Source organism: Gossypium hirsutum, chromosome D04 (assembly GCF_007990345.1).
Source record: "Gossypium hirsutum isolate 1008001.06 chromosome D04, Gossypium_hirsutum_v2.1, whole genome shotgun sequence".
NCBI lineage: Eukaryota > Viridiplantae > Streptophyta > Magnoliopsida > Malvales > Malvaceae > Gossypium > Gossypium hirsutum.
The window spans coordinates 12,590,944-12,607,445 of record NC_053440.1 but is presented as its reverse complement, the minus strand read 5'-3'; the positions used below and the strand labels follow the sequence as shown (position 1 = coordinate 12,607,445).

The 16,502-nt window shown below is 35.6% G+C and overlaps 1 non-coding gene across 1 annotated transcript; it reads right to left on the bottom strand.

Moving 5' to 3' along the window:
- Window positions 1-12,271: 12,271 nt before the first annotated feature.
- Window positions 12,272-12,377, bottom strand: LOC121216660 (small nucleolar RNA R71). The gene has a single exon (XR_005912840.1). It is a non-coding gene; the product is annotated as a small nucleolar RNA R71 (small nucleolar RNA).
- Between the last annotated feature and the right edge of the window lie 4,125 nt (window positions 12,378-16,502).

The window sequence follows — 16,502 nt, the reverse complement described above, 5'->3', positions numbered from 1 at the left end:
AAATTATTTTGGTTATGCTTGATTTAAAATATGAATTATATTAAGGTTTTGTAGCTGTAACACCTTATAGCTTGGGACGGTGACCGGACCTGGTATAGGGTGTTACATTTAGTAGTATCAGAGCTATGGTTTAGTCAATTCTAAGACCGAACATAGAATGTATTGAGTCTAGATATACATTCCACTTTATAACCTGTGAAAGTGGGATGACTCTTGATTAATTTGAATTGTTTTTATATAGATAAAAGATATCGTATGGATCCAAATGAGCAGATTTCGATGAGGTAGAGAGTTTTATCCCAACCACCAATTAGGAGGCTACTCAGAATAAGCCCGAGACTCAAGGGCCGAGAGATATGACGCCAAATGCCTTTCTTCGTATAATGAATTATATGTATGATGCTTATTTGAAAGTTAACTCGGCAGCTCAACAACCTTACCCCTTCGTCCTCAAAGCTCGACCCAAAAGAATGATAAGAGAATTACCATTGATAAAGTTAGAAAATGTGGAGTAATATAATTTGTGGTAATATGAGTGATGACCCAACCAAAGCCGAGTACTGGTTAGAGCATACTCAGAGGTTGCTCGACGAAATGTTGTGTTCACCCAAAGACTGTTTGAGATGCACTGTGTCATTGTTAAAAGAGGAACATTTTAATGGTGGTTCACGTTAACTGTAGTAGTATAGAAGGAAAAAATTAGCTGGGATTTCTTTAAAACTGAGTTCCGAAAGAAGGATATCAATAAACGATGTTTGGAGAGAAAGAAGAAAGAATTTCTTGAACTAAAACAAAGAAACAAAACAGTGGCTGAGTATGAGAGATAGTTTGTGTAGCTCAGCAAGTATGCCAGTGAGATTGTACCTACAGAAGAAGATATATGTGTGAGATTGTAATGACGATATTAATATGCTAGTAGGGGCAATAGAAATCCGTGAGTTTGTGATTCTATCTAGTCAAGCTCAAAAGATGAAAGAAATTTGTGCTAGTAAGAAGAGAAATGAAGCAAAAACACGTGACTTCGGCAAACGTAATGGACCTAGAACTTGTTTTGATTCCCTACAAAAGAAGATGAAAGAATCGAGTAGAAGATTCTCAGTGTGATCAGAGTTTTTGGGTAAGGATCGTTTGAAACTGAGTAGTAAGAGATTATCGACTCCTTTAGTGGCTAGTGCGGGCAGTGTTCGAAATACAAACAGGGTCGAATGTAATCAGTGTGGTCGATATCATTTTGGAGTATGAAGATTGAAAAAGGATCATGTTTTGTTTGTGGATCCCCTGACCATTTTAAAAAGGATTGTTTGGATCGAATTGAGCCTAATAAAGATCAGTATACAAAACCTATTACTACTCCTACTGGAGGTAGATGACCTGAGGATTGTAATTCAGCTAGAGCTAATAGAAATGGAACTAGAGACATGACGGTTAGATCTGAAGCTAGAGTTCCTGCCAGAACTTATGCCACCTGTGCGCTATAAGAGGCTTCAACTCCTGATGTTATTCTCGCTACCTTTTCTATCTTTGGTGTTAGTGTGTACGCATTAATTGACTCTGGGTCGACACATTCATATATATGCACTATGTCAGTAATAGAAAAGAATTTACCAGTCGAGTCAACTGATTGTATTATTAAAGTAACAAACCTATTAGGTTATAGTGTTATAGTTGACTTGGTATGAAACAGTGTCCGCTGAAAATTCAAGGCTATAACTTTCCTACTGATTTGATGTTATTACCTTTCAATAAATTTAATGTTATTCTAAGAATGGATTGGTTGAATGTACATGATGTTGTGGTTATTTGTCGATGGAAAATAGTTGATTTGAGGTTTTAGAATGGCAAGGTGATTTTTGTTAAATCTGATAAATCTGATTGTGTTTTGAGCATGATTTTGGCAATAAAGCCACAAAAATTGACCAAAAAGGCTGTAATGCATTCCTAGCCTACATTCTGGATTCTAGAGCGTCAGATATGAAAGTTGATCAAGTACCGATAGTTTGTGAATTTATTGATGTTTTTCCTAAAGAATTTCTTGGTTTGCTACCTGGACGAGAAGTCGAATTTGCTATTGAATTAGTACTAGGGACCGCTTCAATTTCGATCGCCCCATATCAAACGGCTCCAACTAACTTAAAGAACTAAAAACACAGTTGCAAGAGTTAATTGACAGAGGTATTATTTAGTCGAGTATATCACCTTGGGGTGCACGTGCTCTATTCATGAAAAAGAAAGATGAGAGAATAAGGTTGTGTATAGATTATCAACAGTTGAACAAAGTTACAATCAAGAATAAGTATTCATTGCCTCGTATTGACGACTTGTTTGATCAATTGAAAGGTGCCACAATTTTTTCAAAGATTGATATGAGATCGAATTATTACTAGTTGAGGGTTAAATATGTAGATGTGTCAAAAACAACATTCAGAACCCTTTACGGACACTATGATTTTCTGTTATGTCGTTCGGGGTGACTAATGCTCCAGAAGCTTTTATGAATTTGATGAATCAGGTTTTTCAACTATATCTTGAGAGGTTTGTAGTTGTCTTTATCAATGATATTTTGAGTTATTCCAAAGATGAATCTGATCATACCCAGCACTTAAAAATTGTGTTACAGACTTTACATGAAAAATGATTATATATAAAGTTTAGTAAATGTGTGTTTTGGCTCAAAGAGGTTGGGTTTCTTGGTCATTTAATTTCAACTGAGGGAGTACGAGTTGATCTGAGTAAGATTTCTGCTATTTTGAATTGGAAGCCTCTGCGGAATGTCTTTAAAGTACGCAATTTTTTGGGTTTGGCAAGATATTATCGACGTTTTATTAATAGTCATTGTGTGATTGAGTAAGAATGTTGTGCTTGGTAAACTGGATGTTAGTGAGTTGGTATGTTTAAGCTATTATCAAATATGTAATTATGGTAATTGTTTATGGTTTATTTGATGTTTGAATTGTGGTGCCAATGAGGGCATATTGGTTAGCCACATAGGTTGATTGTGAATTGGTATGTTTTGGCTTGTTTAGGTACATTTTGGATGAGTTTTATTGTTGATTATTGCTTAGCTTGGATCTTAAGCATTTGGATGTGAAATGACTTATTTTTTAAGGTAGGTTTGGGTGCACACTGCCTGTGACAAGGGATGCCGCATGGCTGTGTGCCCTACACGGTCAAATGATACGGCCGTATGATCCTTTAAATTTTTGTGTAAGATTTGTCTACATGATCATAGTGAGTTACATGGCATGGCCACACGTCCGTGTGACCCTAACTTTGAATCATACTCGGTTTAAGAACACGAGCATGTGGAGTAGCCACACGAGCTGGCCTATATCACATGGCCTAACTACACGTCCGTGTGCCCCTTGTTTACACTTTTCACTCAAAATTTCATAGAAGTTTCAATTTAACCTGAATTGATTTTAGTTTTTTTTAAATGTTCTGTAAACTCGATTTAGGTCCCAATTTGATTGAAAAGCTTGGAAATGATTGATGATGAATTATTTTGGTTATGTTTGAATTAAAATATGAATTATATTAAGGTTTTACAATTGTAACACCTTATAGCTCGGGATAGTGACCAAACTGAGTATAGGGTGTTACACATTTAAATAGAAATGAATTAAAGTAAAAAAATAAAATAGGAGGAGGAGGAAGAAGAGGAAGAAGAAGAGGAGGAGAAGATGATGATGATGAAAAATTCACCATTTTGAAGCAAGAAAGAAGTGACATAGAGGTAATTACTTTTTGGAAAGAAAACACTCAAAATTTTGGCCTTCAATTTTGAAATCATATTGCAATTGGGTAGGTAGAGGTTGGGGGTAGTGGCAATGTTGGGGATGGGTAGCAATTGATTGTAACTAAGTCAGAGCTTGGTGGAGGCAATAGTTGTACTGGTGGTGGCTGTGGGGTTAATAATAGAGTGAAAGTGTTATGATTGCTAGAACAAGATACGATAGTGAGTTGCTTGGTGGGAAATTTGGGGTAAGGAATTGGTCTTCCATTGCAAGAGGAATTGGTGTAACTAGTTTAACTCTTGCCTTAACGGTAAACCTTTTAGTAGTAACGTTTTCTCTCTCCTTTTTAATGGGAATTTGAGTTTCTTTTAGCTTTTGAGTATTCTTAAATCTATAGTTGTTGCTTTTATTGTTTGAGGCATTTTTTGTTATTTAGTATTTTATGTTTTAGTTAGTTAAGAAGTATGAACTATGAAGTCAAGGATGTGTTTTTTGTTAATTTTTTTTACTTAGATTTGGATTGGTATTGATGTCTTGATTCTCTTTGCTTTCGAGTAAGTTCGATTTCAAAATGCTACAAATGTTACAAGTCTATTGTGTTGGGATTTAGTGCCCTTAGTGTAGTATTTTCATTTAAGTATACTTGTATTTTTCGAATAAACTGGTTTGATAAAATATCCATTGATTACATTAATAGTCTTTATATATTGTCCCTGGTGTTTTTGCACGCAAAGTAAGATGGAAGAAAATATTGGCTCACTGGTTATCTATCGTTGAACTAATACTAAGTGATATTACGTTGTCAAATCGTAATATGGAAAGACAACTTTGTTAGGAGAATCCCAGTATGAAAACAATTTTCTTGCACAACAAAAAATTTAAAATTTGAAAACTGACATGATTTGTGATATTTATAGCAATAAACCCTAACCAAATTTGTACCTATGTTTTCAACTTAGCAGAAGTTTGTTGTTCTCGACTTTCAACCAAATGATTCTCTCCGCTATTCTCGTATCATGAACTGCTTCGAGTGTGGGCTTGAACCAATTGAATCGAAACATAGAACTAGAAAATGTTCTCTCTCTTTTATTTGGGGTGAAAATAGAAATTCGTTCTTCTTAATAGAAACTGGTAGAATTGTTATTCTAGAAAAATGTATTTAGTAGTTGAGAATAAAATTTCTCTATTTTAGGTAGAATAATAAACTCTTCAAAGTTGTGTTAATAGCTCTACCAGTGCCATCTATTTATAGGAAGAGAAGGTAGAACCCTTTTTGAGTTGTAGTGGTTTATTTCAAATAGAAAAAGAACTTCCTACTTAGAGTAGGAGTGGGGTGGATGGCACACCCTAGTATTCCTACTAAGGTTGCTGCCCCCTTCGTGTTATATGAAGGGTTTTAGGCCTCTTTCACATCAGGTCCAATTACGAGTACTTCTTGGGCCTTTGACCCAGTACTCTATAATGTGATCCAACCCAATTTGAATTTTTCTATTTTCTAAAATAAACTTTAATATTCTATATTGAACAATTTTCTCCCTATTTTAACCCCAATAAATTTTTTGAAGATTCTACCCCTAGTAAAATTTCGAGAAAATATGTTCAATATCTCATAACTCAATATGTTCACTGTGATTGAATGATTTATTTTCATTTCGGGCTTCAAAATAGCTCAAAAAACATAAACTCATTCTTCTGGTCATTTTTAGGTAATCCATATAAAATTGCAAATGAATCATTTCCATTTCCATTTCCATTTCCATTTTTGGAAACTACATTCATTTCCAAATGATTCCATTTTTTTGTTTCGGAAAAAAACCATAATCATTCCTAAATGTTTTCCATTTCTATTTTCCTATTCATTCTGTTCATTTCTATTCAAACTCGTAATTCATTTCTAGTTTCAACGAGCTAACAGAGGGACTGATTGGACATATGTAATTAGGACTCAAATGATTTATAATTAAGTTTCGATTTTTCACCTATTAATTATAAACTCATTTAGTCATAAAGTTATTCCACTATAGTATCGTGACTGAGCTCCCCCCAACGACATACCATTACGAAAGCACTATTCAATACTCGTCAAATGACCTTGTCATAAGTGTGTTACCCTCATAGGATATCCTTGATCTCTTTGGAATAATATCCGTTCTCCCAATATGATTTTATTTTATCTCATGGTAGCCATTACATCTTTCTTTATGAAAAGTCAATGACAATCAGATAGTAATTAAGTCATTCATCACAAAGACAAAAAAACCCATGGCCATGTTTACTTTTCATCAACCATGTAATGCCAGTGAGAGGATATCATTTACCCATGTGTCTGGCCATGAATTCCACTATTGTGAATGACGCTACATACTGTAGAAGTCCTACACCCAATGCACCAACTTTCGATTCCTTATCTATTTGTACTCAGGCTTTTACTTACATCAAAGTGTACGAGTCACACATACATAGTTTGCAATCTACTCAGGATTTAGGTATGTCACACTATGAACATCACAAGCGAATAGATCCATGAACGAATTTAGGGTCTATTATACTTGGGTCAAGTCTGATGTACTGTCAGTCCAATCTATGTCTTTATCTTTTGAGAGTCATCCGCTTCGATGCCCAAGATAAAACATCTCCCCAATTGGACTTGATAGAAGACATATTAGTCTTTCAATCGGTTTGCTCATTTTCGATTAGACTAAGGACATGTTTAGGTTCATTTACTAATACAACTTGTCTTTTCATATTACAATTTGACCACTTATTACCACTTAATATTAATTAAACATTAGGCAACCAATGAACAACATTTGCTTCCATTTTTCTTTGCATGCAAAAACTATGTGAGGACAATATACAAAGTATTAATGTAATTTATGAATTTTTTTATTAACCAATTTGTTCAAAAAAATTACAAGTGTACTTAGGTGAGAATACTACACTTAGGGAACTAGATCCAACAAACTTGTATTAAAAGATAAACCTAAACATATTCTTAGTCTAATCGAAAATGAACAAATCAATTGAAAGCCTAATATGCTATCTATGAAGTCCAGTTAAAGAGATGCTTTATCTTGAGCATCGGAGTGGATAACTCTTAGAAGATAAATACATGAATATGACTGATAGAACTTATAGTATGTCAGACATGACCCAAGTAGAATATATCTTCGATCCGTTTATGAATTTCTTTACTTATGACGTCAATAGAGTGGCATAACTTAATTTTGATTGGACCATGGACCATGAATCTGTAACTTTTATGCTTTGATGTAAGTAAAAACCTGAGTTCAAATAAATAAGGAATTGAAAGCTGGTGCGTTGGGTATATGACTTCTGTAGTATGGAACATCATTTACAATAGTGTAATTCATAGCCCAAATAATGGGTAAATGATATCCTCTCATCTGCATTACATGATAGATGAAAAGTAAAAGTAATCACAGGTCGTTTGTCTTTGTGATAAATGACTTGGTTACTATTTGATAGTAATTAACTTTTCATAAAGGAAGATGTAATGATTACCATGAGATAAAATATGATCATATTGGGAGAATGGATTTATCCTAAAAAATTAATGATATCTTATAAGGGTAGCACACTTATGACAATGTCATTGGACGAACACTTATTAAGTAGCTTTCATAATGGTATGTAATTAGGGAGTGATAACTCTAAAATATATAGTTATTTTAAAACCTTTTTACTTACAAATTCATTCAAGTCGGGGGTGTTTAATAACAAATTTTACTATAATTGTTCTAATTTCTTTTTATTGTCAAATTTATTTGGAATAATTCATTTTGGTTAATTTGTTTGCTAAAATAGTGCCTAGTGAACTTAGAAGAGGAAAGGGACTAAAATGCACACTTTGATGCCTAATGTTGCAACACCTCTGCAACAAAGGACCTACACAATGTGGGTTGATTTATTATCATCTTTAGATGCCCTAACTATGATAATTTTCCCTCAAAATTCCTCTTGACTCAGCTCCTAAGTGGGTCAACAAAACTGGACAACCTAACAAGGTGGAAAGAGCCCAAACTGTCCACTAAGGAAGGAATGGGCCCAAACCATCCATATAGCACCCTCTACCCGACTCGATCGTTGGGTTCGGGTACCGGATACTACACTAACTTGAAGAAATTAATAAAATTTTGATTTCGATTTAATTACATAGTTAAAGATGTATATTTTATAATTTTAATTGCTAATACAACTTGTACATAGCTGGTGATATACTCTTAAGAGCTTTATTTACAACAAATGTTTACAATTCCTGGATGGAAGTTTGAATACATATACAATCAACTTATACCCTAAGGTGAGGCCTCTATGGGTGCCCCTCTATATACATGAATGCTACTGTGCACCACTTAACTTGGCTGAGTCTGGCTTGGTCCCTCTTGATTTGTTCGGGTAACTAGCTAACCTGCATTCGAGTAGAAATTCTTATAAGTTCGAAAGAAATCAATGAGATCTCTACGTATAAACATATGGGATCCCTTAAAATTATTCTATGAAACTGAGTTTTCTAGTTTGGAAGTAAACTCCTTGGATAGGAGATTCCATGAGCCTAGTTCTTAAGACCCATGACTTGGGCGCTCTAAGCCATTTATTGGTGGACCTAGGTTCCTAATCAAACTAAAATCATGATATCTCATTGGGGTCCATCCCTTTTATTTGTGACCCATGTCCCTAATCCTTGTATTCAATTCTCCAGACTGGCGATACTCTACATTACCCATAATTTTTCGTAATGCAAGTATTTACTAGAATACATTCTCTTTTCTTTTAGGGAAAGATGCCTACAATGTGGTCCCCATAACACTCACCCTTTTCATAATTTTGTTAAGATGCTTCATCATATGTGACATTTACCTTGGACAGAGCAACAAGATTAATAATATTTTCTCATGGTTATGAAGAAACCTTGTTTTCCACTTCCTCCGTCAGACTTTATTGGCCATTGAACCTTGAAGAATCCTTTCCTCCCACAAGACTCTTATTAGCCTACCAAGCCTTCTTGGCCGACTCTATGTCGATTCACAAATTTTTTTACTATACTCTATTATAGTCTGTTCCATGTCAGCTCAAACCATGTGGGATCCACAGCTTCCCTAGTGGAATCATCCTATCGTACATTAAGTAGACCTCCTAACTAAGGAGTCTCTCCCTCTTTTCACCTTAACCGAGTTGAAATTTACCCTTGATGTCACTCATTATTTCCTTAGGCGAATTTTCTCCCGAACCTCAAACTTTTCGAATGTGATTCCCTATTTTCTTACATCATGGCGGACTACCCCATGTTTACTATCCTGATGAACTACCCCGTTGTCATAGCCGAACTATGGTCTTACACATTAGACCTCTTTTGAGGTGTTGCTCTATAAGGCCTTACCGTGGTTGCAATGCCGCCTCATGGAGCCTGCTGACTACCATTGTAGTGATGCTCTATGGAACCTAACTACTATCGTCACGGTGTCATCCCGAAGGACCAGTTGATATCCTTCCTTTTTCACATTTCACCTTAATGTTCGAACACCGAAGTGTCCCCTCCATAAGGCTTGGAGCTTCACACACCATAGTTTGCTCCCAGCAATCCCAAATGGAAAAAATTTAATGAAATTCTAATTTCCCTATTCATCCTTCCATTCTTCCATCTCGCCATTCCTAACCTTGATACTCAAACACCGTAGTGTCCCCTCCACAAGGCCCGGAGCTTCGCATATCACGGTTTGCACTAAACAACACTGTATGTCGGTATCTAACAAAAATTCTCATTCCCAAGTCCTAACTTCATCTATGCCTGCAATAATTTCCCTCCGCCACGCATAACATTACTCAACATTTCATACAAATCATTTTACATACATCACGCCAGTTATCTAAAAATTTGTTATCTACCATTTAACAATCAACACACAACTTGTAAGCTTACATAAAAATGTCTACCATCCAGAAGGCAAGGTGCAAAAACTAACCTAAATTCCCTTATCTTTAGTAGCTTAGCTTGTCCACACGCCAGAGCCTTCATTGTCCTAGCAGCTAAGCATGACAACCATTTAATGGTTAAACTAAAGGTGTTCAACCCTTTTAAAACCCAAAATCTAGAATTATGAATAAGCTTTTAAGAATTACTACTTCACCATTTTTCAATCTATAAGTGCAGAGAGGTAAGGAAGCTTACCATTTTCTAAATTCCTCTACTACCAGACTTTAATTCTTTTGTCTACTGTAACATGCAGAGCTCCCTTCAGCTACATTATCTTCTTCTTTAGTACATCTGAAGAAGATGATGTTATAGAAATAATAAGATTTGTAAACAAAATTGAGAGAATTCTGTCTTCACATACACACACATATACTCCTAATGCACGATCTTCATTGACCATCTGAGCCCTCTATCTTTAATCATTTTGTCTCCCACTATGAAACCAACCAAATCTATCCTAACCGAACCAGAATTAAGATCCAACCAAATCAAAATTTGGCGACCAAAATTTATAAGTTCCTTGGCGGAGTTCGATAATTTGCTAATTTTTTCAATTTAGTCCTAATTTTTCTTATATTTCAGGTTAATAGAGATACTCGGGTGTTACAACCCATGGAGATGCCCAAACCATCCATGAAGTCTTGGTAACTAGCCAATTCAACCACCAAATCAGCCATGAGGGAAGCAAACAACTCTTCCCTTGAATCAAGGACAAAATCAAGCAATATCCTTCCCAAATAGCATGACCGTCCACCCACCTTCCTTAATTCAAGGTCGGCCACTTCTAGATAGAAAATCAAGGGATTTTGAGGCTAAAAATAGCTAAGGGGAATTGGAGCCTCTCTAGTATGGTAGGGAGCCTTTCATCATCAATCCCTCATCCCTCATTCATTAATTTCATCCTCTCATCTTTCATTTTACATTTTTGCATTCTCTCTACATTTGAGAGAAAATTGAGTGAGCAATTCTAGAGTGTTAAAGATCTCAAAGCCGACCACCTAAGGAGTAATTTGCATCAAAGTAGAAGAGAAGAAAGGAGGAAACAACCATGAACAGTGTCACACAGAACCACCGGATTCTACTTAGAGTTTTGTCTTTCCTTTAATCTGTATTTTTTTTTTAAGTTGAAAAACATGATTGCAATTTATTCTATTGCTTTTAATTTAATAGTGATGACTTCGCTTTGCTTATGATAGAATGGTTGGACATTTTTATTTTATATTTTTTTCATAACATGTTTTTAATGTTTTGTGCATCAATTGATTTCATCCAAATAAAATTAGACATTTTTCTCATACATAATAAATGTTTGATTGCATCTGAACTATTTATTTAATCAGAACCAAATAATAATAAGTGGAAACGATATTTGGATGGTGCATGTTTGATCTTTTAATGATAAATTAGGTCAAATTATTAATAAAATCGAAATGTATTTATTACCTTGCATAATGTTAGGATTAATGTGATTAAATTGTTTTAGTATAAACATATCACTGTTACTTCACATAAATTCTAAGGAATGATGCTTTATAATATAATATTTAGTTAAATATGACATAAACATATGTGTATTGACTATTAGATAAACATAGGACTTCGACAAAAGCTTATGACTAAAAATTCTAAGTTAATAAAAAATTGAGTTGGCATGGATTTTTTCGGAACATTTATTAAACATTGTTATGAATTAATTAAGTTGAGGAGTGTTATTATTCTAGGTCATTCATGTCATAGTTATTAAACCTCGTGAATTGTTGCTCCAATTTATATTTTGCATTTTTATTTATTTATTTTAGTTAATTCCTCCTTCATACTTATTTATTTTTCATCACCAACTTGCTTAGTTATAATTTCACAATATTTGCCTATACAGTCCATGTGGATACGATGCTCTAACTCATTACTTTATTGCTTGTTGACGACTGTGTATAATTGCACATCTATTGTATATATATTTATTTTGCAACAAATTTTTGGCACCGTTGCTGGGGACTATGTTTTAGTAATTATTTGTGAAATTGTAATTTGGCAATTTGGTTTAAATTCATTTTGTTTTTATTTTTAGTAATTTTTGCTAGTTTCAGATGATAATGTATCCTTTACGACAAAATCAAAACCAATGAGCTTTTTACAACACTCATAAATCGGTCTTTGTTGCTAATGATAGAGACCGCCCTATTCGTCAGTATGCCGTGACTTTATTCAATGAACTCAATTCGGGAATTGTAAGACCCAAAATTGAGGCTCCTCAATTTGAATTAAAGCCGATAATGTTCTAAATTTTGCGAACGGTAGGCCAATTTAGTGGAAAGCCTACTAAAGGTCCACATCTACACCTCCATTAAGTAAGCGATTGATTCAAGCTTGCTAGAGTGACCGAAGACGCTTTGAGGTTGAAGTTATTCCCATGTTATTCCCATACTCGTTGAGAGATCGAGCGCGAGCATCGTTGAATTCCTTATCACCTTATTCAGTATCAACATGGAAATAATTGGCTGAAAAATTCTTGATGAAGTATTTTCCACCAAGTAAAAGTGCCAAGCTCAGAAATGAAATCGCCACATTTCAACAATTTGAGACGAATCTCTCTATGACGCGTGAGAGTGGTTTAAGGAGCTGTTGTAAAAATATCCTCATCATGGCATTCCTCATTGTATTTAGTTGGATACCTTTTACTATGGTCTCAATGCACATACAAGACTGGTGGTAGACGCTTCAACCAATGAAGCTCTTCTTTCGAAATCATATAATAAAGCTTCTGAGATCTTTGAAAGGATTTCTAGCAACAATTATCAGTGGTCGACTAGTAAAGTAGCCATAGAAACAAGAGTGGTTGGAGTTCACGAAGTTAATACACTTACGTCTTTGGCAGCCCAAGTATCTTCTATGACTTCTATGCTTAAGAACTTTACCCCTAACGATTTTAATGCTTACATGCCTGGTCAACTGCCAAGCTAGTTTGAAAATATCTCCTATGTTTATTATGGAGATGGTCACATGTTTGAAAACTACCCATCAAACCTAAAATCCATCTACTCCATGGGCTAGGGCCACAATCAAATTATTACAATTTTTCATGGTAAAATCATTCAAATTTCTCATGGTGTAATTAAAAGCCTGGTCCTAGAAACTTTTATATGTAATCCCGACTAAACCAACCGAAGGGTTTTCGCAACAAGTTCAGGAACCTCTACCCACTAAACCTTCGAACAGCCTTGAAGATTTGCTGAAGGTATACATGGCAAAAAGTGATGCCATGATTCAAAGCCAAACAACAACATTGAATAATTTGGAGAACCATGTGGAACAACTAAGCAACAAGCTCAAAAGTAGACCCCAAGGTGCTTTGCCAAGTGACACTGTAAAAGAACTGTGTAAATTTGTCACCTTGAGGAACGAAAAAGTGTTGGAACCTAGGGCTATTGAAATTGAAAACAAGCTTGTTGTAGCTAAAAATTGGGAGGAAAGTCAACTAGATGTCGAAATTCCCATAGTGCAAAAGCTTGATCTTGTGACCCCTACCGAAACACAAGCACAATAGAATAGTCCTAAGGGTTCAATCCCCGCAACAAACACAAAAACATCTACACCTCCAAAAAACTATCTGATAAAGGTTAAAACTCTACCAACTCCTTATCCACAGGGATTCCAGAAGTAACAACAAGAGACACAGTTTAAGAAATTCTTAGGTGTGCTCAAACAGTTACATGTCAACATCGCTCTTATGGAAGCTTTGGAGCAAATGTCAAACTATGCCAAATTCATAAAGGACATCCTCTCTAAAAAGAGGAGGCTGAGGGAATTTGAGAGTCACCTTGACAAAAGAATTCAACGCATTTCTACAAGAGAAACTGTTGTAAAAGATGAAGGATATGGGGAGTTTTTCTATACCATGCTACATCAGAGACTCGTACTGCGAATTGGCTTTATGCGATGTGGGAGAAAGTATAAACTTGATACCCATGTCTGTGTTTAAGTAATGAGGGATTGGTGAGGTTAGACTGATAACTATCACACTTCAATTGGCAGACAAGTCGATAACACATCTGGAGGGAAAGATTGAAGATGTTCTGGTACATGTTGACAAATTTATTTTTCCCGCTGACTTCCTTATTTTAGATTTTGAAGCAAATAAAAAAGTCCCTACCATTTTGGGAAGGCCATTTTTGGCAACTAGAAAAACATTGATAGATGTTTAGAAAGGGGAACTCACAATGCGAGTACAAGACGGTCAGGAAGTAGAGTTACCTATCAAATTGAAAAGGCACAAAAAGGATACCGAATGTCATATTACAGATTCTCAAGGTAACAGTTGTTATTGGTATACACATGGAAGATTTTCAAAAGCTGATGAAGAGTCTAATAAAGGTCAGAAAAGACGGTTCCAAAATAGAGTATTTGATCCAGGGAAACTGAAGTCCCGGTAGTTAGGATCATTTACCACTGCTAGAATAATTTTGACTATCGAGGGTTAGTGAAGGTTGACCCGATCTTGGGTATTTGATCTAGGTAAAACTTAAACTTCGATGACCTGAGAATTCCACTGTCAGTCAAGCCTTTCCTTATGAAGGTAAGATTAAGGTAAGTGGGCAATGGTTGAAACATTGTCGAACCGGTGAATTTGAGCGGAAAAAATTATTTAACTCACTTTAATTGATCCGTAATGATTTTTATGCTGGAAGGCTGCTAATTTAAAAAAAAATTGAGTAGTCCGTAAATAAATAAAATTAGTTATTATGTACCTAATATATATAAATATGTAAATAAAGAATAATAATAAAGAAATCCCTTATTAGCTTAATTTTTGAATTAGGTAAAATTATGATTTTACTTTTTATTATTGTGTTTCTTTTCTTTTTTTGTTTCCCTTGGTTCTCTTCCCAACCGTCGCGGCCTTGACTTTTCCATTCCAACTTACCGTCGATCCTGTCTCATTCTCTCCACCTTCAAGCGTCACCGCCTAGCCTTCCCCATCCCACGCCCTCGCCTTTCCCTCCACGATCAATTGTCACCTTCATCAGCAGCCTGCTACACCACCCATGACAGCCAAATTGCCGCACCTTTCTCCCTTACCCCGTCACCGTTGCACACCACCATATTGTGACACCATCACCGAACAACAACTCTTTTTCCACCATCCACAAGCACCATAAAACCAATTGCAGCATCCATCCGCTCCACTCCCTTGCCACCACCTAGTCGCATAGCCAGTAGTAGCAGCTCTTTGTATCAGAAATAAACGACTACCACCCTAAGCGACCAGATCTCCCTGCACATAAACAAGAGTATTATGTCTCGAAAATGGAAAAGAGTGAATATTCAGACTGATTAAAACCCTTGTTCTGAACTCTGATTGCAAGAGCACGATATATTACGATCTTTAAGAAAAAATCGATGCTCCTGGATAAGGGTTTCCAGCTTACTAGTAATAGCGATGCCGATGCGCCGGTATTCATTCAGGAAGTCGTTAATGAACGGGGATGGAAAGTAGTTTTTGATGTCTGAAATCTTTCGGATTAAGGTATTGTTCAAGAATTTTATTCTCATTTTAATCTGTCTACAGTAACAATATTGCAGATGGGAGAAAGGGAATTGTTTCTAACAACATTAGTCATCAATGGCTTGTTTGATTTGCCTGATATTGAGAACGATGATTTCTTGACCCTATGTGAAGATGTTAATGCGAAAAGAATTCAAGATGTTTTGAAAGTAGTCACAGTTCTTGGAACTAAATGGTCGCTTTTGAGGCAAGGTACTCGTTACTGTCAGAGAGAATTTCTGACTCAAAAGGAAAATATTTCATCTTCTAACCTTGGAACCCGACTCGCAGAATCGAACCTGAGGATTTTGCTACATCTAGGTAGGATGTTGATGACGTGATCTCGTATACAACTTATAGGCCCAATCTCAAGAAGCCTAATCCCACAACATTTGGGTCGAATCTAGAAGAATTGTCAGAAGAAAGAATGGTTCGTGATGCCCTTAAAATTCCTTTGGGTCCCATTACGCGAGCTAAGGCCAAGAAAATGAAGGAGTCATTCATAGGCCTAATTCAACATCTATTGGCTGAACCCAATCCGTTCAGCAACTATTTGGCTCCAGTTAAGGATCCAGGTTGGTGCAACTTGTTGCACGTGATGAATTAAGTCTAAGAAGATTGTTTGGTTGCTTTCCCACAACTAGTTTTTCATTTATTTAATTTCCCTCAGCTCATGATTGCTAAACTTTAATTTTGGTGGTTTTTAGTTAAATTAGTTGTTAGTTTATTTATTCACTTTAATTGCATTTTAAATATTTTTTAATTTAGCTATTAAATTTGCCCAAATTTATTACAACTTTATTATCATATTTAAAGTGTCGTAAATGTTGTTTATTGTGCTCTAATGGAACACCGATGGGTGGCCAGTTTGGGGAACAAATGTAACCATTCAAGTGATGATCCAAGGGCCATTCAACTACATGAAGATGTATGGAATTTTCGGTCACTTAAAGGCTGATTCATGAAGGCATTTTAATGGTCAAGTGGAGATGAATGTATGAGAGGAATTGTTCATGAACCAGTAGCTTAAGAGTCAATCCATCTCCCATTTCCATGCATGGATATTCGGCCATTAAGGAGTGCATGAAGGGACCATTCAATTTGGATGCATGTGCATGAATTATTCCTGCTAATTAAATGCTTAAAGATGAACAAACATTGCTTAAGGGCTAAAGATGCATGGACGACACAAGGGGGAATGAATGATGAATTTCCAAACATTAAATGTGGG